Source organism: Ochotona princeps, chromosome 25 (assembly GCF_030435755.1).
Source record: "Ochotona princeps isolate mOchPri1 chromosome 25, mOchPri1.hap1, whole genome shotgun sequence".
Classification (NCBI taxonomy): Eukaryota; Metazoa; Chordata; class Mammalia; order Lagomorpha; family Ochotonidae; genus Ochotona; species Ochotona princeps.
Window position 1 is genome coordinate 23,987,148 of NC_080856.1, and position 26,100 is coordinate 24,013,247.

Below are 26,100 nucleotides of genomic sequence, written 5' to 3' on the forward strand. Positions count from 1 at the left end.
CAGACTGACTCCCCGCCGTGCCCGAGGCAGTGGGTTACCCAAGACCGAAGAGAGCAGCCTTGGTTTTACTTCTGGTCACTTGGATTTGGTCACATTGTCCCTAAGCTTTTGTCCCCACAAGGTACGTTTTTCTTCTTGCTAAAGAACTGTGTTTCTACCACTGTTGAAACTGATGATTTTCATGCTTGCCTTTAATTAGCCAACTCACTCATTTACAAAAATATTCAGGAAGCTTAGCTGGAGTGATTATACCTGCATAGCATTCTATGCCAGTGTGGATGAATCCGAGGTCTCAGATGGCATTCTGTACCTATCTGGAATTAGGATCAGCTTAAGGTAGACAGTCACTGCTAAGTCCTCATTGTGATTGCTAGGTGGAGCCTGGTCACACCACAACCCACCCTGTTTTTCAGGGTCTACGCAGTGATAGCCAGAGCTTGCGATTTCATACTACTGTCTCAGGGAATAAATTATCTTACATCGAATCCTGGGAGAAGGTCCTGACAGAGCTTTCACTAGGATATACAAGATGGGGCCCACAGTTAGAGCATGTGAGGCACTGGAGGGCAGGCCTGCCATGGAGTCACAGGGAAAGAAGTGATGCCATCAGCCTGACTGTTCTCCCGGCCCTGCCCTCACCAAGAAGTCCTCCTGCTCAGAGTGTGTGAGTTCCTGGTCCCTTCATTCTCCGATTCTCTAACATCAGGCAAGGAGGTGGCAACGCTGTCCTCCCCTGCTCCACGTCCTCTGGGAGTACTACACACATGTACATTGTCAGCCTCTCAACCGCAATCATTGCCATGGCCCAGAGCCCCAGCCCCCCAGGGTAAGCCTTCATCTGGTAAACAAGAGGATACAAACCAGAACATTTCTTCACTAATCAGAAACACTCCCTGAAAGCCTGCTCTTGGAAAAGTCCACACTCCCTCCGCGGCCTCCAGGCTTGGTGTCCTCCTCTGCTGGTCTGTCTGCTTGTCACTCAAAGCCCCCACCCAGATGGTCATCATGCCAGTTGAACACACTTAGCATTGGATTCAAATTGGTTTTATTTTCATCAGTCCTATTTCCAAATTCCTGTAATTTCCACTTCACCCAATTAGTGCATTTCGGTCCAGTTGTACCCAGCACGGGGGACAGAGGCATCACCCACTCAGAAATAATAGCCTCACTGCTAATAAATTAGATGGTACCACTGGTAAGGATCAGTTCCAGCCCATTCTTCCAAGGCCTTAATAATTAACATTAGTTAATCTAATATTCAAATTCTATTCTGAAATGAATTCCATCTCAAGGATGAGACGCCTTAAATCTAGTGTCTGGGAAGAGTATTTTGATGGAGCAGTAATAGTCTAGTCCTAATTAAGAGATTGAACAATGTGTGAGTGAATGGCTTTCCCTATTATTTCTCACTCCCCAACTCCAGAAGTGCTTAGACTCCGAGAGGGACCTTGAATACCTTAACTGATAATAGGTATTGTAGGACTCTGGCCCTACATTGCCTCTTCCAAAATATAGACTCCAAGGTGAGAAGTACTGAAGGCCATGAGTCATGCAACATAAGGAATGGAAGAAGTCCCAGCTCTGTTTGTTTCACTACTTCTCAAACTTAACCTGACTATGGGTTATTTGGTATGAGGTCATGACCGTGGGGTCAGTATGTGGCCAAGATCCTGAAGACCCTCAGTGAACTTCCATTAAATGAATAAATGAATTTTCCAAGACTGTGTGTCAGGAGATGCTGTTATAAAGCAAAGAATGCCTTAGGATGGTGGCAGTAAATGTAAACCTCAGGAGATGTACTTGCTAACAAATGCTATCCTACCATTTCTTCAAATTGCATACCAAGGTTAATGTGCCCAGAAAGCAGACCCATCTGGATCCAGGTTTAGTCCAATAGACATTTAAACTCCTGGAAGGGAGGAATTATTTAATGCTTAGTGCATACATATTTTTTGAAGGTTAATATTAATTAACATTTATTGAATACCACTTAGTGTCAAGGACTTTTTTAAAGCAGAGAAACAGAGAGAGACACTCAGATAGAGAGAGTGCTCTCACCAGCTGCCTCACTCTCCAGATGCTGGAAATAGCCAGTGGAGGACAAGCGCAATCCAGGAGCCAGGAACTCCAGGCTGTCCCACAGAGATAGGGACCCCAGTGTGTGAGGGACCACAGGTGACAACCTGCTGCCTCCCAGGTAACTACATTGAACACAGAATGGCACTCTGATATAGAATGCAAGTGGTAACTCTAAACTGCTGCACTCAACTCCTGCCCCAGATACATCATTTAACAAATAAACAAATGAGAGTAGGAGAGAGCCTGCCCAAGAAGTTCTTCGGAGTCGTCTGTTCCAGCCCCCATGCTACAGCTGAGTGAGACATACAGAAAACTGATGTTGGTTGCGAACAAGACTTATAATTACTCTTCTAATTGGATGCCTAATGCTGTGGCACTAATCCATCAGATTACATTATTGTCCACTGCATAGCTGTACTACAGTACTTGTAGTTTCTTTAAGCCGGCAAACAGTGCATGTATGCATCACCGTCGCCCTGGAATCCAAATACTAGCAATTATATTAAAAATATATGTTTACTAGTATTAACTCCAAGAATGGAAATGTTCAAATGTCTAAGGAATTTTTAACTTGAATGCAACCACTTTAGCAATCAGATTATCTGGGGAATTTTTCCCCTTCCTTTTATGAAATTGGGTTGTTGATTTATTTATTGGGCTCCCTTTAAATTCTCTGAAAGCTCAGAAGTGCTTCTATCTTTTCCCTTCTGAAATGGACTTGTTCTCTGGAGAGTGGTGGGACATTTGTTTTGCTAGCAGGATGGCTGATCCATGACAAACCTCTGGCCTTGTCCTGGTAAGAAAAAATGGAGAGAAATCATTGGTCCGCTCACTGGTGTGTTGGCTTGCTCTGCAGAAGGCCTGAGGCACTCTCCCCAGTTTTCTTACATTTGCAATAATCAAATCTAAATAAATAAGAGATCAGGTAATATAATTTTAGGAGTAACATTTTGGTCTTTATGTCCAGAAATATGTTCCCCAGTTACTAACATCTATGGTAAGATCTTAACAATTCAGATTCAAATTTGACCCTGTCCTTCGTTTCAGAAGACATCAAACTGAAAAGTTGCAAGTTTGGAGTAGTATTCCAGAGTACAAGCTTTAAGCAGAGAAGATAAGAGCTTCAGTTTTGCCTTCTGTTGGATGTAGAACAATAGGCATATCATGCCAGCCTTTATTTCCTAATTTGAAAAAATGCACTCAATATAATATCTATCTCATAGAAATGTTATAAAAATCACAATCACAACATTACCTGTATTATCAATTTCTGGTACAACACTTAGGAGTTATTTTAACTGCAGTCAGTATTTCTGTCTTTTTCTTTTGCCACACTAAGGAAAAGAGGATTCTAAACTTCCACTTCCCACCCAGGAGACATTACTGACCAAAGTCTTTAGTGCTTTTCAAGCAGTCGTGTTTTCCAACCTTAAAGGCAAGCCAGAAATAAGGACTTTTGAAAACCAGCTAGAATGCCAAAGGGTGCCTGGGTTCGTGAGGGGGGACAAAAAGCAGAAGCAGCAAGCTGTTACTATGCATTGAAAAATTTTTTAAAAACTTATGTCACCAACTTTGCAATTTTATGAAGAATCTGTTCAGGCTACCTCTATCTATAGCTATTTTCTAGTCATTTGGGTAACAGAGAGAGAAAGAAGAAGATCTTCCATCCCCTGGTTCCCTCCCAGTGACCACAACAGCCAGAGTAGGGCCAGGTCAAAGCCAGGAGCTTTTTGCAGATCTCTCCCTCTTTTTTTTTTTTTTAATGATTTACTTACTTTTATTGCAAAGTCAGGTATACAGAGAGGAGAAGAGACAGAGAGGAAGATCTTCTGTCCACTGATTCACTCCCCAAGTGACCGCACTGGCTGATCAGGAGCCAGGAGCTCTTCTGGGTCTACCATGTGGGTGCAGGGTCCCAGGGCTCTGGGCCGTCCTCGACTGCTTTCCCAGGCCACAAGCAGGGAGCTGGATGGGAAGTGGAGCAGCTAAGACTTGAATCGGTGTCCATGTGGGATGCAGCCATGTAGACAGAGATTAGCATACTGAGCCACTGCATCACCCTCTGAAAAGCAGAGTTTTTAGAGAGGGAATAGACAGAAATGACTTCCACCCACTGATTTACTCCTCAAATGGCCAAAATGGCTGGAGTTGATCTTCCTCTGGCTCTCCCAGATGGGAGCAGTGCTGTGAGAACTTGAACCATCTTCTGCTGCCTTCCCAGACAATAAGCTGGATTGGAAGTGGAACAGCTGGCACATGAATCCATATGGGATGCTGGTAGCTCAGGTGGATTAGCCTGTTGGCTGCCTTGTCAGAACCTCCTTTTTTTTTTTAATTTTTATTTATTTGTAAGGCATAGTCAGAGAGAGAGGGAGAGATGAAAGTTCTCTCTCCAAATGAACACCAGAGCCAGGGCTGGCCAGTCAAAGGGAGAAGGCAGGAGCTTCCTTCATGTCGCCCACATGGCTGCAGGGGCCCGAGGACTTGGGGCCATCCTCCGCTGCTCTTGCAAGCACTCTAGCAGGGAGCTGGATTGAAAGTAGAACAGCTAAGTCTTGAACCAGCACCCATCTCAAACCTAGTATTGAAATTACACCGTGGCTTAACAAGTTGAAAATAGTGCCAGTAAATGGACTTACTTAGGGTGGTGAGTACTGTCTGCTAGGACTACTGTAGGTCGCAAGGATGGGCAACAGAAAGGTGAGGTGTGTCTCCAGCAAGGAGATTGTGGGATCTGGCTAAACCTAAGAGGCTATAGATACAGAGAGCCAAGTTGAAGCTAAAATCAGGTAATCATGGCTTTAAAATCCATAAAATTTTCAGAACAAGGTTGATTCCAAAGTATGAACAGAACAAACTATTACCAAGTGTCAACAAAGCAGGCTGAAGCGGTAAACAAAACAGACATTAATTAAAAAGAAAATGGTGACTCTGCAGCACATTCCAGGCCCATCCACATGTTTCTGCTGTTCTCTGCCATGTCAGATACAATCAAAGATTCAGCCAGCATCATGACTCTGATCAAAGGCAACAACACAATGGCAGCTAGAGTTGAAAATTACGTGGGTTGAAAAATAGGATCAGAGTATGAATGGGAGGTTTGATAACTAACATGGCTTTCCCATGTTAAGCAGTCCCATGGCAGAGAATTCCCTGAAACCCAAGTGCAACAATAGGAAACAGAGCAAACCCCGGGGATCTGAGATGAACAACAGTCAAGAGCCACGAATGGCTTAGAAGCTCTAAAACTAAAAGTTAAAGGCAAAAAGCTAAAACTCAGGAGCATTCCCTTGTTTACTCATCTCATAACACTTTTTATGTATAGGCATGATGAGTTCAATGGCAAAGCATATATTCTTATGTTTTCACAGGACTTTGAACATTGGAGAATTCCCTGTAACAATGGAAGATGATTTTTATGACAAAATGTGGTAAGTGCTTTGATTCAGCAAAAGCTGAGACTGAGGGTGGGCCATGCCAGGCTGGGTTGAAACATCTTCCAGCACAGTCAAGATCCAGGGCTAGAAACGGACCACATAGGAGAACTTTGGGCACTTCCATTCTACTGCAGTTCCCACTGGTGAGTTCCATAGCCAGGGCAATGGGCAGACAGGGCTGGGCAAGGCTGCAGTATTCATCCGCATGCATGTGGGCTGAGTCTGGGGGCAGGCCAGACCAGGCTAGTCTCCAGCACCCTCTGGGGCTCCCAAGAGCCAAGCTGGGCCACAGTACACGCAGTGAATGCCAGGACTAGGAGCCAGTCATGTCAGGGGTGGGAGATCCAGAGCTGGGAGCAGGCCTAGTAGGGGAACTTGGAGAAATCCTCTTTTAGTTCACAGCTCCCACTGGTGAGTGCAAGGGCTGGGATTGGAGGCAGCACAGGCCAGGCTGGGCTGCAGCACCCATTGGAGTATGTGTGAGCTGGGTCTGGGGTAATGCTGGGCTAGACCAGTCCACAGCACACAGTGGCAAGAGCAAGAGCCAGAATGGGGCACAGGTCAAGCTGGATTGAACCACAACACCCACGAGCTCACATGAAGGCTGGGAGTAGGCCAAGCTTGGCTAGGCTGCTGCATCTGCTGGTAAATGCTAAGACTGGGTATGGGGCATCTCAGGCTAGCTCACAGCACCTACCAGTACATGCAAGCCCCAGTGGTAGGGAATAGGCCTGGTAGGGGAACTTCAGGGACTCCCTTGCTGGGCTACTGTATCTACTGGGAGTGTGAGAGCTGGAACTGGAGACAGGCCACGCTGGGCTAGTATATGAGAGCTAGAGTGGATATAGGGCAACGAAGCTAGGCCGCAGCACCCACTGCCAAGCGCCAGGCTGCACTGTAGTACCTCCTGGCAGGCACAAGATCTGGGTCTGAGAGTGGGTCTGGTAGGGAACTGTGGGCACTCCCCTGCTGGGTTGCAGCTCCTGCTGGTAAACATGAGAGCTAGGGCTAGGGGCAGGCCAGACTGGTCAAGACAGCAGCACCCAGGCGCATACATGTAAGCCAAATCTTGCGGGGGGAAGGTGGGCCGCGCTAAGCTGCAACACTCAAGGGTTTGCATGAGAGCCAGATGGGATGTGGGACAGATGGGGCTAGGCTTCAGTACATGCTGGCACACACAAAAATCAGGGCTGGAGACAGGCCTGGTAGGCGTTGGTGTGGAACCTGTGGTGGGCTGAGATCATCCTAGGCTAGATTTCCTGGAGGATTCCCAGGCTAGATTGCTGGACTCAAATGCTGGACACAGGCAAAATTATAAAAAATGTGGTCTGACCTTGGAGTGCATGTGTTGAGACTGGGCCTCCTTAGCTGGTGCTATTTGTGCAGTGGACAGCATGCCCAGGTGCACACGGAGGACATGACAGCCTGCTTGTCTAGGTCAGCAGAGGACATGGATTGCCTCTTCACAAGCTGGAAAGCTTTGCAGCAGGTGTCTGGGTCTGTGGATGCACACTGAGGTACACTTGGTCAGCCAAAAGACCCTGGAAAGTTTCTCTCAACCCTGGTGCAGTGGAGCCGATGACATCGCAAAACTAGCAAAATCATTCGAGTATCACTCAGAACATTCTTCCTCACAGTAGGGTCTGTAAGGCATCAACAAACAACTGTCCCCAAGCCTCAGGAACTGCTGTTTGGCAGCAAGGAATAGCCCCCTGAGGACACAGGAAACAAAGAAATGGAAACGTTTGTCCCACCCACCTTCCTACATACCTCAACCCTCCCCACCCTAATCGGAAGCCCCAGGGGTGTACATCCCTCTCAACTACATAAATAATATTAAAAATAAAAATAAAAGAATTTCTAGAAAATTTTTTAAAATAATGGGATTATTAATTTTACATTGAAGATTTTAAAAAATTTAAAGATTTATATATTTTTAATGGAAAGTCAGATATACAAAGAGGAGGAAAGACAGAAAGGAAGATCTTCCATCCGCTGATTCACTCCCCAAGAGCCACAACAGTCGGAGCTGAGCCAATTAGAAGCCAGGAGCCTGGAACTTCTTCAGCTCTCCCACGCGCGTGTATGGTCCCAAGGGTTTGGGTCGGCCTTGACTGCTTTCCCAGGCCACAAGCAGGGAGCTGGATGGGAAGCAGGGCCTCCAGAGCACGAACCAATGCCCATATGGGATCCTGGCACAAGCAAGGCAAGGACCCCAGCTGCTGGGCCCCTGTGTTGGGCCCAGATTAAAAAATTGATATACACAAAGAAAATAGAGAACACTTAATGGCTGGCACCATGAGTAGAAGCTTAAACCTCTATCTGCAGTGCCCACCATATGACTGCCAGTTCGAGACCTGGTTGCTCCGCTTCTCGTGCCTGCTTATGGCCTGGGAAAGCAACGGAGGATATCCCAAGGTCTTGGGACCTTGCACCCACCTGGGAGACTTGAGAGATCTGGCCATTGTGGCTACTTGGGCGTGAACCAGCAGATGGAAAATTTCTGTGTGTGTGTGTGTGTGTGTGTGTGTGTCTTTCTCTTTGTGTAATTCTGCCTTTCAAACAAAAATAAATAAATTTGGGGCCAGGTGCAATACCAAGTAGCTAAATGGTTGCCTTGCATGCTTACATGTGCTGGGATCCCATGTGGGTGCCAACTTCTGTCCTGGCTGCTCCACTTCCCATCCAGCTCCCTGCTTGTGACCTGGGAAAGCAGTCGAGGACGGCCCAAAGCCTTGGGACCCTGCACCCACGTGGGAGACCCAGAAAGAAGCTCCTAATTCCTGGCTTCAGATTGGCTCAGCTCCGGCTGATGAAGCTACTTGGGGAAGTAAACCAGCGAGTGAAAGATTTTCCTCTCTGTCTCTCCTTTTCTCTGTGTATCTGCCTTTCCAATAAAAATTTAAAATGAATAAATAAATAAATAATTAGAAGAAATAGAATACCCAAATAGTCTGCTGTTGGGTTTTTTGTTTATATAGTTTTACAACAATGATGAAGTTGAATCTAAGCGTTCATTCTAAGGGTACTCCACACCTCGAGGACTTGTCCTGTGAATTCTAATAAGTGTGGAAGGAATAAAACCATCAGTGTCACACAAATTCTCCCAGGGAAGTTGAAAAGAGTACTTTCCTCTGCTTACTGCATGAGGTCATCATAACTTGTACCAAAACTTGCCAAGGATATCATGTGGAAAAAAATTAAAAGTTTTAGGCCAATATCATTCATAAGCATACATGCAAAAAATGCCAAATAAAATATTGCCAAACTCATTCTAAAAATGTGTAAAACATCTGATGCGTAACAACCTATGTGAGTGTATGCTATGGAAGTTTAGCAAGTTTACTAAAAACCAGTGCAGTTCAGCCCTTGACAAAATAAAGGAGAAAATGATCATTTTAATAAACACATTCAAGTGTTTGATTTAGTTGACTATGCAAGGGGACTTGTATAGCACAGAAGTATAAGCTTACCACTTGCAATGCCAGCATTTCGGATTAGAGCACCTGATCCATGCTGTGTTTTCCATGTCTGCGAAGCCCGCAGAAGATGGCCCAACTGCTCAGGCCTGTGGCACCCATGTGGGAAATCAGAATGCAGTCCCTGGCTCCAGCCATCATCCTGGCCCAGACCTGGCTATTGTAGGCATTAGGGAAATGAATCAACAGAAGGAAGACCTCTCTCTCTCTCTTTCCTTGCTGCTTTGCCATTCAGATAAGTAAATAAAATTAAAACCAAAAAAATAGGGACCGGGGCTTTGGCATAGTGGGTAAAGCTACTGCTGCGACCCTAGCATACCCATATGGGCACTGGTTTTGTTCCTGATGCTCCACTTCTGATCATATGTGCCTGGGAAATCAATGGAAGTTGGCCCAAATCCATGGGACCCTGCACGCACGTGGGAGACCTGGAAGAACCTCTGGCTCCCAGCTTCAGACCAGCCCAGCTCTAGCCATTGTGACCATTTGCAGAGTGACTACACCCTTCAAATAAAGTAACTTAATGTCAATTAATCCCATAATGATGTAAATTTTTGCTGATGGTATGTTAGAGCTTTCAATTGACTGGGATGATACTCTGCTGGCTCTGTCTTCATACCAGAAAGGGTATACCTAAGAAGCTGTTGAACTTGACAGGACAATAAGATGCTGGACTCTATGTTTGGTATACGCTTGCAATGGGGGAATCTCAACTGAACTTGAGCTGTGGTTATGCAACAAGGTGGAGGAATCCACCATGGTGGGAGGGTTTGGGGAAGGGTGGGGAGAACCCAAGTATCTATGAAACTGTGTCACATAATACAATGTAATTAATGAATTAAAAATAATAAATAATAATTAAAAAAAAGAAAAAAAATTAACTTAAACAAATACACATATACTTAACAGAGAAATAGTGAAAAAATGCCCATAGAAGTTGGAACTGAGGGAAGCTGCTTCCTTCCTTCCTCTTTCCTTCCTTCCTCTTTCCTTCCTTCCTCCTTTCTTTCCTTTCTTCTTCCTTTTTTTAAATTATTTTTAAAAATTTTACTTATTATCATCATCATTATCATCATCATCATCATTTTATGATGCAGTTCCATATGCCCTGGGATTCCTTTATCCCCTCCCCTATCACTGAGTTCCCCGTTATTAGTACTGTAGTGTAGCTTTTTCACACGTCCACCTGCTGCTTTCCCAGGCCACAAGCAGGGAGCTGAATGGGAAGTGGAGCAGGCAGGACACGAACCCATATTGGATGCCAGCACTTGCAGGCAGAGGACCAGCCAGTTGAGTCATCACGCCAGTCCCATACAGAAAAAAATAATTAATCTCTGCCACATATAGGTTGTAGATAAAGGGCACCTTCTAGGTTCCTGCCACAACAGGGGCTGAGACTCTGTTCTTGTATTGAGGGATATCTGTGGTTCTAAAGAGAGCCAGGACAGCAGAAGGCTTCAGCATTTTATCAGTGGGCTTACTCATGCAGATCAGCTGAACATCTATGCCTCGCCCATCTTTTTGCAATCATCCTCCTTTGGCCAACTTCCAAAAGGTGTGCTTTTGGACTTCCCCTGAGGCAGCCAGCCTGCTGGGTCTTGTGGATATGTGGCACACACCGGACTTACCCTTGCTGCCCTCCAGGACTGACTGTCCTATTCATGCTCAACTCCCCACCGCATCTCAGCATCACAGGCACTAAACCAACGGTTGTTCCTTTGAACTGAGGAAGGGGAAATTGTTCTACTCCCAAATGTCAACAAACTATAAAGTTCCTAAGGAGAAGGGGCAAGATTATTTTTAATTAATGCCTGCCTGCTAAATGTTACTTCATTTTGTTCCTGCAATAAACCTTAAAGGTCAGTATTCTTACCCCCATTTTACAAATGAGCAAATCCAGACATGGACTAATCAGGCCACAGTCAGCCGGCAGTGTCAGAGACAAAGCCACCATCCAGTTTGCTTCACTCCAAACTCATTTCAGCCTTTAAAAGCTGTGTGGCTCCTCTAAGGAGTAATTATTTTATTTACTCAGTGGTTCAAACCAGAGATTATATAAAATTCACATTATGAATCTAACTGCTGTTTTCAAAATGTGCTCATGCTCTGTGTGTGTGTATGTGTGTGTGTGTTGTCTTGAAGGTGCATGGCTGAGAACAATTCCCGTTTTGTCTGGTAACCTACTTGAGAATTCACAATGGATTTAGTGGAGCGATATCTTTTATTTGGTTCTTTCGATTCTTTTTACCACTATTTTGTTTTCCACTAAATCAGTTACATTTGAGAGAGGCTTCTTTTGAAAGAGATCTCTTTCTCAGTTTTTGCAAAAGGAACAATTTCAGTACAGCCAAAAAAGTATAAAGGGAAACTATTTTAATTTTTTTTAATCCATGCCATTATTAGCTCTCCTTGCAGCAGCTTCTTCTAATTATGCAGAAGTGCACACATCTGACACAGTGCCTGGCCCTGACTCATGACTTACTAATGAGATCATATTTTTCATTACAATTCCAAAATCCCATCAATCTTTTCTTAATTATTTTAAAGTGAATTTGCTGCTTTAGAAAGGAAAGGGCGTATGTGGCACTAGCAGGAACTAAGAAAGTTTCATGCGATTTCAATTTCAGAAACTTTGTTGGCAGGATGGCCTGTAACTGTTGCCAATGTTAATAAATCACATTTCGATGTCTAGGAACGGGTTTAATGCCACAGCCTCCCCCCACCCTCCCGCCCGCTGCCATGTAGCAGAGCTCACTCTCAGATTCAAGAATCAGAACTACAGCCTTCCAGATAACCCTGCCAACAGCTATCATAGGCATTGGTGGGCCCAGGGATAACATTCAAATGTTTAACAGCAGATCCTAGCTGTCACACTGAAGCGGGGTGCCGGACTCCAGCTCTGCCAGACTGAGGCCTCCAACAGGGTCTTCAGAGGCCCCAGGAGACCCCTGGAAAGGACACAGAGCAAGCAGGCTTAGGGGGCTGGGGGCAGATGAACCAGCATCTATTTAATGACTCTTACAGAGATGCATTTAAATCTTTTTATATGCAGCATAATATAGGCATCTACCAGCACCCACCCTACTTACTTCAGCCCAGGGATCCCAGAAGGTGCTGCCTCCTAAACCTGGATTCAGGTCTCCTTTTTATTTTTCTTTAAACAGTTTAAAATACAGTTTTTTAAAATGTATTAGGGCCAGTGCAATGACTCAGTTGGCTGATCCTCCACCAGCCAGTGTTGGAATCCCATGTCCTGGCTGCTCCACTTCCCATTCAGCTCCTTGCCTGTGACCTGGGAAAGCAGTCAAGGATGGCCCAGAGCCTTGGAACCCTGCACCCACGTGGGAGACCCAAAAGAAGCTCTTGGCTCCTGGCTTCAGATTGACTCAGCTCTGGCCATGGCAGCCACTTGGGAAGTGAACCAACAGATCGGAGATATATCTCTTTCTCTCATTCTCTCTCTCTGCCCTTCTCTGTGAATCTGCCTTTCCAATAAACCCAAATAAAAAACATTTATTTGGGTTTATTGGAAAGGCAAAGTACAGTGAGAGACCAATATAGAGATTTTTTTTCCTTCACTGGTTGACTTCATATATATCTGCAACAGCCAGGATTGGGTCAGGCAGGAGCTGGAAGCACAAACTCCATCCAGGTCGCTCACATGAGTGACAGGAGCCCAGGCACTCGGCACATCGCCTGTTGCCTCATGGAACTGGGCCTTGGATCCTGACTCCCCAGAAGGGGCTGCAGGCATCCCAGGCACTCTCCCAACAGCCGACCCCAATCCCCACTCCTGAAGTCTCCATTTGAGTTATAAAGAGCATGAAGGTTGAGGGTGATATTGTTTCAGTTTTGTCCAACATTCTGCATGAACTTTCATAATAAGTGCTCCCAGTTGCTTTCCACCCCATTTTCACGTCTTGGCTGCAATAGAAAGCGGGAATCTACCCCAGTGCTCAGACAACAGAGAGTGGGCATCTACCCTATGCTCAGGGAATAGGAAGCGGGCATCTACCCTAGTGCTCAGACAACAGACAGTGGTCATCTACCCTAGTGCTCAGACAACAGACAGTGGGCATTTACCCTAGTGCTCAGGGAATAGGAAGCGGGCATCTACCCTAGTGCTCAGACAATAGACAGTGGGCATCTACCCTAGTGCTCAGGGAATAGGAAGTGGGCATCTGCCCATGGTCCTCAGGTAATAGGAAGTGAGCACCTGCGCCAGTGCTCAGGCAATAGACTCTGCAGACTCTGCCTGGCCTCACTGAGGTGTGTAATGAGGCACAACCAAAGCTGTGGCAGTGAATTTGGTCATCTTTGCACTCATTGGTCTTTGTTCTCCATAGTAACTTTTGCATTATTCCCATGAAATCGAGGACTTTAAAAATGAAATTCTAGTTATCTGATTGTAAATTTAAATGGTTTAATTTAATTTTTAAAATTTAAAGCAGATGTTTCGTGACAACATCAGTTTTGTAGTTCTTGAAAGTTCTAGCAACCCCTTATAAACAGTAGGGTGGGAAGTATCATTTTGTTCTTACATCTGTTTAAATGAAATTTCTTCACCACATATATATAATATATAATGCTATATTATATATTGTAATATATAATATAATATATAATGTGATATTAAATAAATAAATATATATGCATAGATATTTCTTTAAATCTGCAGGTAAAACGGGGGGCCTTCAAGGAAACAGGCCTAACCAGGAAAGACACTAGGCCTGGCTGCAGGGGGCTCTCATTCACAAAATCCACCTGATTCCCTGATCTTGGCAACTTTATTATGATTGTTTTTATGATGATGATGATGATGAGAAACAGAGACAGATTCTCCATCTGTTGGATCACTCCCCAAATGCCCTCAGCAGCTGGGGCTGGGCCGGGCTGAAGCCAGAGGCTCATCCTTCAACACAGCTATCTTCTGTGGGTGGCAGAGGCTCAACTACTTCAACTGCTTCAGCGCTCACCTGCTTTGACAGCTGTGATCTGAGCTGCTCCAACATCAGCCTCTTGCCTTTGTGTTCCTTCTAACTGAAAGTCAGGAAGAAGGGAGACAGAGAAGGCAAGAAAGATGGTTTTTTAAAAATTGCTTTATAGTAGTTTTGTGTTTGATGATGCTTACATAATCAGAATGGACAGGTGTTCCATCCGCTGGTTCCTTCCCCTCCAAATGCCTGCATGTGACCACCAGGGCTGGGTAGGCCAAACTCAGGAACCTAGAACTCCATCTCACTTTCCTTACGTGTTTGGCAGGGGCTTAAGTTTTTGTTTTTGTTTTTGTTTTGTTTTTATTGGGAAGTCAAATATACTAAGAGGAGAGACAGAGAGGAAGATCTTCCATCTGTTGTTTCACTCCCCAAGTGGCCACAACAACCAGAGCTATGCTGATTCGAAGCCAGGAGCCAGGAAACTCTTCTGGGTCTCCCACACAGTGCAGGGTTCCAAGGCTTTGGGCCGTCCTTGACTGCTTTCCCAGGCAACAAGCAAGTAACGGGAAGCAGGGCTGCTGGGACATGAACTGGAGGCCATGTGGGATTCTGGTGCATTCAAGGTGAGGACTTCAGCCACTAGGCTACTGCACTGGTCCCCAAGTATTTTTTGAGTCACAGGAGCATCAGCAGGAAGCTGGGACAGCAAAGTAGTTCGGATTCAGACCAGGCACTCTGAGGTGACGTGGAGGTGTCCCAAGTGGTGGCTTCACCTACTGTGCAACAATGTCCACCCTACCCCATATTTCCTTTTAAAGGTGTGTCAGTATTATTCATTATGCTTTGTACCTGTTTCTTCCCGCATCAGTGCTCAGTTCTGTTTGCAGAAGTGTTCTAGGCTGACACTGTTCAGGGCCTTGAAAGGAAAGCCAGGTGTAACAAGACAGGCCATGCCTCCGTCCCCGCGAAAGCAGCCCAGCCCTGTCAGTAGGAATGTGACCCATCACCTAGTGGCATCATGGCAGGGCCCAGGAGCCATTCCTGCTCCTAGATTCCATGGGCCAGACCCAGCATCTCAGGCCCTTGCTCCCCATTCCATGTATTAGAATAGAATAAGTCAGCTGAAAAAAAAAAATACTGAAGAAAAAAGTAAGGAAAATCGGAGCATGGGGGCAGCTGGGGCCAGCACAGAGCCCAGAGCAAGGCATAAAGGGCCATTGTGCCTGCGCTCCTCAGCTTGCCACCGAGGCCTTGGCACCCCCAAGGCGGAGGAGCCAGCAGTGATCTGCTTTCTCTGAGGGAGATCCTTGGATCAAGCCTGAATAAAGAACAACTTGGAATGAGGTGGGGGAGAGGGAAGACAGACAGAGCTAAGGGGCAGTGGAGTGTGCGAGAAGAGCGGGGCAGAAGGAAGGATGTGGGGAACCCAGCCGCCCTTACTAAGCTCTGGAGGGCTCCCCTTCCTCCCCTACAACGACGAGTCCAAAGCTCATTTTGGCAGCTGTCAAACAGGAAGAACAATGCTTCAAATAACTAATCACCGATTATTGAAAGCATGTTCTTGCAGGAAAGAGAAAAATGGAAGAGAAACTTAGAATTCCTTGCCATGGTAATGGTCCCCAATTATGAAGCCAGGACTTGAAGGCTTTGTCATTCATTGTATGAAACAGAGGAAAGGAAGCTCTGCAAGGGAGCTCTGGTGCCCAATTGTTATTTACTTACTTACGTCTTGAATAACGAAAGCAATTCCTTCCCAGCGTCCTGGTTTGGTTGTCACCCCATGCCTTCTCTCTGACCGTTGCTAGGGAAGTTGGAGTGGAGGTAGGAACGAGATTTGTTCAGACGAAATGTACTGCGCGACGCTCAGCATCCACAGTCTGGGGGATGTTTTTTGACCTTGAGCTCCCCTCCCTGATATCACCCACCCTCAACTCAACCCCAGCCCTCCAGCAGCAGTCCCTGGAGCTACTCCTGATTTTCCCAGGGAAAATCCAATCCATCCTAGGCCTTTGGTTTGCCCTTAGAAAAAGTTGGGGATCTGAAAGACTAGTACTATCAAAAAAAAAAAAAAGTGTAAGGAAGAAGGAGCTGGCACTGCTAAATGGAGAAAGTTTCCAGCAGCTTAATCCATCTTGCACAGAATCATTAATCAGGTGCAAAACTCCTAAAAGGAGCAAAACTAGGACCAGCACTCTTCCAGAGCCTGGATTTTTGTTTCCAGTTCCTTAGTGTCTTTGTATCAAGGCCGATCCAAGCCAGCCAGTCAAGAGCCACCTGTTCTTGTCCCCTCCCATCTCGCTGACCTCGGAAGTGAGAGGAGAAACGATGGGAAACCCAGACAGCTGCTTTGACCCCCTCCCCCACAAAACAAGCAGCCCTTTTCTAGGAATCAGGCCAGACCCTGGCAGCAGCTTTACTCCCTGTGAGAAGTGCTTCTGTAAGCATATTAACTCTTTCATTCATTGAACAGTTCTCTCACTGAACTGAAGATGAAGTCAGGGGCAAAGAAGGACCTCACAGAGCAAGCCCAGGTCTAAGTGTTCCAAGCGGCTGAAGGTCATGACAAAGATTACTCTAAGATGGACCCTGATGATTCCTGTCTTCCAGTGTCCATGTCCTTGGAGTTCCCTACCACTGTGAGGAGAGAGAACCTAAGGAGATGCTGTGGAAGTGGAGTCTGCCAGGGGTAGGTCTTCTAAGACCTTGAAGCTCCAGATGGCTTGCCCTCTCCTCGCTCTGCTGGGGGAGCCAGGTGCCACTTCGCAGGGCTACTTAGGCAGTCCTGGCCTGAGGCCTCCCACCAACAACAAGCCGTGTGAGTGGCATGTGGGTGACTCAGGTGACCATCCCTGGCACCTGCCTTTGGCATGACCTTGTCTTGGCTTTTATAGCTATATGGGGAGTGAACCAGTGTATGGAAGATTCCCCTCTCCCTCCCTCTATCCTTCTCTAATGTTACCTTCCAAATAAACAAGCAAACACATTTAAAAAAAAATGAAAGATGAGGTTGGAGTTGTAGCATAGCAAGTTAAACTACCACCTGTAATACTAAAATCCCTTTTGGTTACTGGTTCTTTTTTTTTTTTTTTTTTTTTAAGATTTATTCATTTTATTACAGCCAGATATACACAGAGGAGGAGAGACAGAGAGGAACATCTTCCGTCCGATGATTCACTCCCCAAGTGAGCCGCAACGGGCCGATGCGCGCCGATCCGATGCAGGGAACCTGGAACCTCTTCCGGGTCTCCCACGCGGGTGCAGGGTCCCAATGCATTGGGCCGTCCTCTCCTGCTTTCCCAGGCCACAAGCAGGGAGCTGGATGGGAAGTGGAGCTGCCGGGATTAGAACCGGCACCCATATGGGATCCCGGGGCTTTCAAGGCGAGGACTTTAGCCACTAGGCCATGCCGCCGGGCCCGGTTACTGGTTCTTGTCCCAGCTGCTCCACTTGGAAGCAGCAGAGAATGGCCAAAGTACTGCAACTTCTGTACCTACTTGGGAGATCTGGAAGAATCTTCTGACTCTGGACTTTGGCCCGGAGCAGCCCCTGCAACCGTGGCCACTTGCAGAAGGAAACAGCCGGTGGAAACTTCTCTCTTTCTCCTTCTCTTTATAACATGGGCTTTAAAATAAATAAGCCTTTTGAAAAATGGACAGTTTGGTAAAGGTTTTATTCAGTTGACTGCAGTAGGGGAGCACAACTCCAGAATCAACTGAGTTCCACTCTGAGCTGTGGAGACGTGACTGGGTTTCTTGTTTTCTATGATTTTTGTAAGACAGAGAGAGAGAGTTTCTGCCAGGAGCTTGTCTCCCATCACCATGGCCACTCAGGGTCCATATTAGCAAGAAGCTGAAATCAGGAGGCAGAGACCAACATCAAATTCAGGTGCTCCAGTATGGCCTGCGTGTGTCTGAACCAACAGCCTAACTGCTGGGCTAAACACTGTTCTGAGTGGGTTTTTTTGAAGAGGGAAAAATGAGGGCTGAAACTGAATTGGAGAGGTAGAAGGTTACAGAAAGAGAATACTTTTTCAGAACCAGCAGGCGAGGTCAGTTTTGTGTCAAACTAAATCTCACAGGGTGGGCATTTGGTACAGCTGTGACAACGGGACTCTTGCAACCCGTGCCAGGACACTGCTGTTTGAGTCCCAGCTCCACTTTGATTCCATCTTCCTAAGGAGCACATGGGAGACTTAGAAAAGTCTCCTGACTTCAGATGGGCTCAGTAGTCATACATAAACAGGGCAAGGTTTCAACAATGAAATGTCCACAACACAGCCACTCTTGTGGACTTTATCTTTCTTAAGTTGCTCTTTGATGTGTGTGCCTTTTAATGAAAACCAGTGACTGGCAGACCAGGCTGAATCAGTTCATGTCATCCACTGGCAAATCCGATCACCAGAACAGAGTGTGGGTTGAGCCGGGTTTGGTCGCGACAAAACCAGTACACATTATGGAATGCCAGGGCGTGGTTGCCTGTGCTGGATTTGACTGCAGCACCCAACCAGCAGACGTGAGATCCAGGAAGGGAGGGGCAGAGCTGGCAGGGGCATTAAGGGGCTGGTCCCCTCTCCGGACAGCAACTCCCACTGGAGAGCGTGGGCTGGGATGGGGACAGACCAGACTAAACAGGGCTACAACACCTGTGCACTGCATGTGGACTAGATCAGGGAAAAGCCAGGCTGGGCTGATTGTTCCTACTGGTGTAAGCATAAATTAGAGTGGGTGAGGGTTGTTAGGGCTTAACCACAGCATCAGTTGGCAGAAACTGGCACTGGGGGCTAATTCTGTCAAGTCAAACCACAGAACCACCCGAAGAGTGCATCAACCGGGATTGAGAGAGGCCCGGGAGGGAAATAGTGGGTTCCCCCTTCTTGGGTTACTACTCCCACGGGAGGGCATGAAAACTAGGATGGGGGCTGGGATGGCTAGACAGAGAGGCACTCAACAACATCCGTGAGGGCTGGATGGTTGAGTTGGTTAGATGGAACTAAGCTTTAATACCCATTGACAAGTACAAGAGCCAAATGGGATGGGGGACAGAATGGTCTACTGCTACACATACTGGCAAACCAGGGTAGGGGGCGGGCCTGGTGGGGGTTATTGTGGGTCGCCCGACTAGGCTGCAGATCCCACTGGTTGAAGGGCCTAGTATGTGCTGGGCAGAACCAGACTGGACTGCAACACCCATTGGTTCCAGTGCAAGTCGGGACTGAAAACAGAACCAACCCAGCAATTGAAACCACCAGCTGATCGTGGTGATGGACTGTGCCCGGCCCTGTGTTTGCTAGAACATACAAGAATCTGGTCTGGAAATGCCTCAAAGTTTCTTTGGAGATCTCCCCAATCGAACTGCTGGACTCAGAACTCTAACCAAGAAAAGACAGAAGACAGAACAGGTCAATCATTCATCTCAGCTATAAGTTGGCAGCGAAATATGGGGCAAACGGAGACTTTATGATGGACCATATCAATCAGTGGACGACCTCATCAAGCGAAATTGGCAGCGATTCATAACTGGAGAACTATTAAAACCACTTGAGCAAATATCTCAGAGCATGCCCCACATCCGGGACTTGGGGTTGGTGGGAAACCGGGTAGGGCTTCTCCCTCAATATCCCCCTTTACCTCAGATACATGATGGAAACAATATGGACGTAATAGTATTACCCACTTCCCTATGCCCCCTAAACCTTTTTTTGTTAACCATAATTAACTATGTAAAGATTGTCAACAACTATACAATAAAATAAATTAAAATAAATAAAGAAAGAAAGACATATCACATTGAAAAAGAAAAAGAAAAAAGAAAACCAATGACCAATACCATCAGGACAATAGTCAATATTGGAGGTGGCCATTTTTCTCAAAAGTCAGTCCTAGGAACCTCTACCCACCCCTGTTGCTAGTACTATAAACTTGTAAAAATGCATGAATTTCCTGAAACACAGATCATGAAGGTAGAGAGGCAGTGCTAGTTAGCAGACAGCTTGAGAAAAACAGCACCTTCATGAGCAGGAAGGCACATTCTCTTAGAAGTGCTTAAAATGGGGCCTGGCACGGTAGCCTAGCAGCTAAAGTCCTCACCTTGCACGCGCCAGGATCCCGTATAGGCACTAGTTCTAATCCCTGTGGCCCTGCTTCCCATCCAGCTCCCTGTTTGTGGCCTGGGAGAGCAGTCAAGGACGGCCCAAAGCCTTGAGACCCTGCACCTGCGTGGGAGACCCTGAAAAAGCCCCAGGCTCCTGGCTTCGGATCAACACAGCTCCAGACATTGCAGACAACTGAATGAGTGGGGAACTCACTACAGAGAGTGTGTCTAGGCAGGAGGAGGCAGATTTTGAGGCCAGCATCAAGCAGCCCACGTTTAAATATCAGGCTAGAGCACTCCTGACAGAGGGAGCAGCCCTGACAAAGGGCCCACCTGGGAAGAAACCCTTGATTGGGAAGACTGGGTCTAAATAGGAGCCTGGTGAGGACCAGCACTGTGGCTCAATGCTCACCTTCCAGTGCTGGCATCCCACGTGGACACCAGTTTATGTCCTGGCTGCTCTACCTCCCATTCACTTCTGTGCTTATGGCCTTGAAAAGCAGTGGAAGATGGCCCAAAGCCTTAGGACCCACTTGGGAGACCTAGAAGAAACTCGCAGCTTTGGATCACCCTCAACTCCAGCCAGTATGGCTATCTGGAAGTGAACCAGCAGATGAAAGATCTTTCTGTCTCCCTGTCTGTGCTGCTCTGTTAAATCTGTCTTGCAAATACTACTACTACTACTACTACTACTACTACTACTACTACTACTACTAGTAATAATAATCTGGTCACACAGCACCCCCTTTTTATTGGAAATTCAGATTTACAAAGAGGAGACACAGAGATAAAGATTTTCCAACCACTGGTTCACTCTCCAAATGGCCGCAATGGCTGGAGCTGAGCCAGTCTGAAGCCAGAAGCCTGAAACTTCTTCAGGTCTCCCCATAGGTGCAGGATCCCAAGGCTTTGGGTCATGTTCTGCTACTTTCCCAGGCCACAAGCAAGGAGCTGATGGGAAGTGGAGCAGTCAGGGCACAAACTGGCACACATATGTGATCCTGGCAGATGCAAGATAAGGACTTTAACCATTAGGCTACTGTGCAGCACCCTTGAAAGTCTCTCCTGTGGGCAAGCAAGTGGGGATGGGTCTCAGCTTATTTAGCCTATGTGAGGGGCAACAGGAATGTGGTTTCAGTGCATGTCTAGAGACTCAAGACCTCTTTTCGTTTCAGCCCATGCCTTGAGACCCTTCTGTCCCTATGGTACCTTGAGACCCCTGCGGACCCATGCAGTTGGCAGGAGGCCAGAGCCCTCTGGGTATTTCCCTCCCCTTCAGCCTCTTCTGGTAATTTGGGTTCTTTCTAGTAACTTGGTCACGTCCTCCTCCTGCCTACCCCGGCCCATGCCCATCTTGTGGTAAATTTGTGAGGATAGTCTTATAATAAACACTCAGGGTGCGGGTGAGTTGCATAGGTTGTGGTAGGTTACACAGTGCCACCTGGCAAAGTACATGACAGTTGTACTGATGGCTAGGCTTATAATATGTAATAGATGTTTATATCCAAAAGAAATATTGTTACTACCCTGAGGCTTGTTGCCCTGGACCCAGCCTATATAAGCTTGTACTTGGTTGTTAATCAATGGACAAGTTCACCATAACTGTCTCTGGTACTTCTCTATTGAGAATGCTTTACCATGTTACCTGGGTGAGTAGTCTACGGCCATGATCCCCTGCATTCTCCTATTGTTTCATCCCAAATCCAAATCCTATTCAGGGAGCCCATAAATTTGCCCAGGTCACACTGACTGACGCATTTCACTGGTTTCCTATTATTCTTCAGATGAAGAACAAAATCCTATATGTAGCTGTGTAGGCCTGTGGATTTGATTCCTGCCCACCCTGCATCTAACCTCGCACTTACTCTTCCACATTCCCTCTGCTTGCTTTGGCTTACAGAAGCCTGGTTCTCTCACCCAAAGCCTTTGCATGTGCTGTTCCCAGAAGGTTTCTTCATCTCTTCTCCACAGATTAGTTATCCTTCAGAGAAATCCAGGTGCTGTGACGCCTTGTGCAGCACTCACCACGGCATTACTCTGTAACGCTTTGTTGGTGGGTTTTTGTATCACATACATAGCGTGTTTTCTAATTACATATTAGAGATTCTTTCGTGATAAATTCACTCGTGCTGCTGCACTTCTAACCCAGCTCCCTGCTAATGCATCTGGGTAGACAGCAGAAGACAGCCCTAGTTCTTAGCCCCTGCCGCCCATAGGGGAGAAGATGTTGGCCATTTGAGAAGTGAACAGTTCATTATAAGACCTTTCCTCTCTCTCTCCTTCTCTCTGTCACTCTTACCTGTCAGATGAGTAAAATAGATCTTTAAATGGGGGAAAAAAAACTTCACTCTTACAAGTATTTAGACAGTTGGACTGCATGACCCATCCAAAGGTGGACAATGTCTTCATCTTTGTATCACCAGAGTCTATTATTTACATACCATAAAATATGTGCTCCTGTGGAATGACTGGCACAGTGTCCAGTGGAGGATGAAGCTCATACCACCTGGTGGTCCTTCAGCAGATTGTAGTACGGAGCAGGAGAAAGGCCATGGCCAAAAGTTTCCTGACCACATACAGAAGGATCTAACAAAGTGTCAAGTTCACAGGATACATAGTTTAAATTCTCTGCAGGAGTGGGGTGGAAGAAGAGAGGACCTCTCAGGTGGCTAGGCTGGAAGATGCTGGGAGAGCAAGTGGCAGCAGAAGCCATGGGAGAAAGATGCAAGGAAGAAAGGCAGACACTATTGTAGTGGCTGTGGGGCAACACCAACAGAAACCCAGGTGAGACTACAGGCATCATGGGAGGAAAGAGAAAAACAGCACAGCGACACGCAAGCTTGGACATTCGTGAGTTCTGCTGGGAGCTGTGGAAATGCCAGTCGTCAGGGCCCATCAGCAGGTGATGGTTCAGAACAAGCAAGGTCAGGCCTAGTGAGGGACGTGCTAACCACGCATTCTAGGTACATCTGAGGAAGGTGGTGCAGGGGTTACACAGATGGTGTCAGGTCAGGTGCCCATGGCTGGGTGAATGATCCAACTCAGGAACTTCATCCTCAGAGTCTCCTCTGCAGACAACATGGCTTTGAGCAGCAGTTCAGGCCGGGTCTCAGGTGTGCATGCATTAATGAGGAAGCAACTGTAAGAAAGGGAGTTTATGTACAGAAGGAGTCTGGGCTGAGTGGGGATGTGGCTTCCAGAAGTGTGGTCTCACACTGACCCTGTGCAGACTCAGCCCACCTGGAAAGCAAGGGGCAGCCAGGTGTGGCATTGCCTGTGGGCTCACCTGGGTCAGGGGGACAGGATGGCAGAAACCCAAGACAGTCTGGCTCCCTTCAGTCAAACCCAAACACTCAGTTAAATTTATGTTTTGTCCTTTGTGTTCATCTGTGATGGCCTTCACATATTATCATAAGTCATACATTCCTTGAGTTTGATATCTGGCTTCTATGTCCTTTTTAACTGCAAAATGGAATCTGTAAAATTCTTTATCATAGAGCCAGTTCAGGGGGCGATACAGAAGGCAGCCTGAAGACCATTCCTGCACCTGCCAATCCTGCCGATGCATTCATAAGCCAGACCTGTCTCGTTTAGTTCTCCGCTCGACCGTTCCAGCTCTCTCCACTTGAGCCACCAGGGACCTCCCTTCTCCCTATTCCGCACGTCCCACCGCCACCACAGCTTCCTCAACCTCGGACAGCTCCAAACAAACCCCTGGGAATAAGCATCCGAAAGAAAAGCTGCCACAGGAGACATGGACTTACCCAAGCGATGGCACTGCCAGTCAGGAGCGGGGAGTCAGGACCGTGCTCCTGGACACCCCAGTCAGGCGCCCATCTCAGGGGTGCACATGTGCATTCTGCCTGGCACGTGTGAGTGTGATCACATGTGTGAACTCTGGACTCACAACCCCAGCTGCATCACTTGGGAGCTGGGCAGGCTTCGCTTCAGTTTCTCATTTATAAAATGGGAATGACCACAGAACACTCCTCGTTGGGATTTCTTAAGATTAAATTTGTTGATAAATGTAATCCAAGACATTGCCTGCCAATACGACAATAGCAATTAATGATGGAATGATGAAAATGTCCTCTCTAAAAGTAAGAGAATTTTACACATACACATGTGTGAGTACGTTGCCTCTCCACGGTAGCCTGCCTGAATGAACATCCTTTATGTCTGCCTGCTAGTGTACACACTCATCATCTTCACTTCTAATGGATTTTTTTATATATGTGTTTTCTCACTTCTATCTCTTTTAAAGAAAAATAAAAGGTTTTGTCTTTTTTATTTATTTGAAAGGCGAATTGTCTGAGAGATTTTTCCATGTGCTGATTCATTCTCCAAGTGCCTGTGAGGGAGTTAGGGCTGGGCCAGGCCAGGGGTCACGTGGGTGACAGGACCCAATGCCTGCATTGTCAGGTGGCACCTCCCAAGGTGCATGCTACCAGGAAGCTGGACCAGCAGAGGGGCAAGGCTCAACTCTGGAGGCTCAGATTTGGGACCACGGCCCCACACACCCTCCTTCTTTCCCTAAATATGCATATGAGACAACTCCAAATAGGAACAGAAATAATTCACAATTTTCTGATGAGCCTTACATGGTGTTATTTGCTATTTTTTAATATGTGCCTGGTAACTGAAGAAATTTTGCTTTTGGTTTCAAATCTTAAACTACAGAACAACATGAATGCACACATTCTTTTGGGAAACCTACAGAAAATCACATGTGGCTGTCCCACCCTCGCCTCTCTCGCCATCCCTTTCGAGAGGTGAGCCCATTCCTTAGTTCTTGTGTCCCTTGCAGTCCACTCTCTGTGCCCTTACACAACTTTTCCCAATATTTTATTTTTATATAAATAAAACTGTTTACTGTTTTCTAGTTGTCCCACTTAATACAGCCTTCTTGATCAGTACACATACATACACATTCCACTAATTATTATTCCTAACAATTGTCAGTAGTGTTGCAATCACTGCTTTATCCACTCACAATCTGAAGGCACGTGTTTTTATTTTTTTTGCTGTGGCAAACAAAGCTGTAACAAACATTCTTGTGCATCTATAACGCCATCATTATGTTTCAAAATTTATTTATACCCTGCTTACTACCAAAAAGGATTTAAAATAGCTAAAAATTATTTTCCAACTTGAATCCAAATCTAAGAAGTGCCAGTTGTGAATTTAGATAACAAAGAGGGAGGGGGAATCAAGCTAATGTCAGAAAATTTATAAGTGAATTAAGCTAAAATGCTAATTGTGAGAGGGTAAAACAGATGGGGTTTCGTAATATGTGATCCAAAGGTTTCTGGAGACACTTATGTTTGAATTAGAGGATGCAGCATGCGCCTTCCTGGCAGCAGAAATTGAAAGCAAAATGATGTTAAATTGATTTTTCCCCCAAACAATTACTCCCACCAAATCTTCTTTCATCATTCTATTTTTATGTGCCAACCAGAATGCTGAATGTATTTGAAATAAATGGATTTTTTTAACGAAATTGTTATTTATATATATTTTCCTTTTTTTATGTTTTTGTATCTTTTCCTATCTTTACATTTCTAGTGTCAACACTCTCCTGGGTATTAGAAGCCTCATGAGAACCTGTCTTGTCCTCCATGGAAACCAACATAGAAGAACCAGCCCCCACCTTGAGGCTGCTCTGCTCAGAGAGGTACGTGGCCATGACAGTCTTCCAGAGGCCTCTGGAGCAGGTGCCCTCAAATGTGTTTCTCCCACACACTTCCAAATGATACCAAGGGATACTTGGCAGAAATGTTGCCCTAAGGGAACCTCCTTCCAAACACTCAGGAGCCAGGTCTGCCTAGAGTCAGCTCTGTCCTCTGGGGAGATATGCAGAGACACCAGTAATAATGTGGACAGTGGACTGGTGTTGAGGTGATGGGAAATGGGAGAAAATCAGAACGATGTTAACATCAGTGTGATGTGCAAGTAAGATTTTAATACAAAGGGGCAAATAGGTTGTTTCAGTCCATGTTTATACTTCTTTTTTTTTTAAAAAAAAGGATTTGTTTATTTTTATTGGAAAGGCAGATTTACAGAGAGAAGGAGATATAG

The 26,100-nt window shown here is 46.1% G+C and overlaps 1 long non-coding RNA gene across 1 annotated transcript; it reads left to right on the forward strand.

Annotated features, from left to right (window-relative positions):
• Positions 1 to 25,803, forward strand: LOC131477983 (uncharacterized). Its single transcript, XR_009244236.1, has 3 exons — positions 1 to 121; positions 5,451 to 5,510; positions 25,588 to 25,803. It is a non-coding gene; the product is annotated as an uncharacterized LOC131477983 (long non-coding RNA).
• Positions 25,804 to 26,100: the final 297 nt, after the last annotated feature.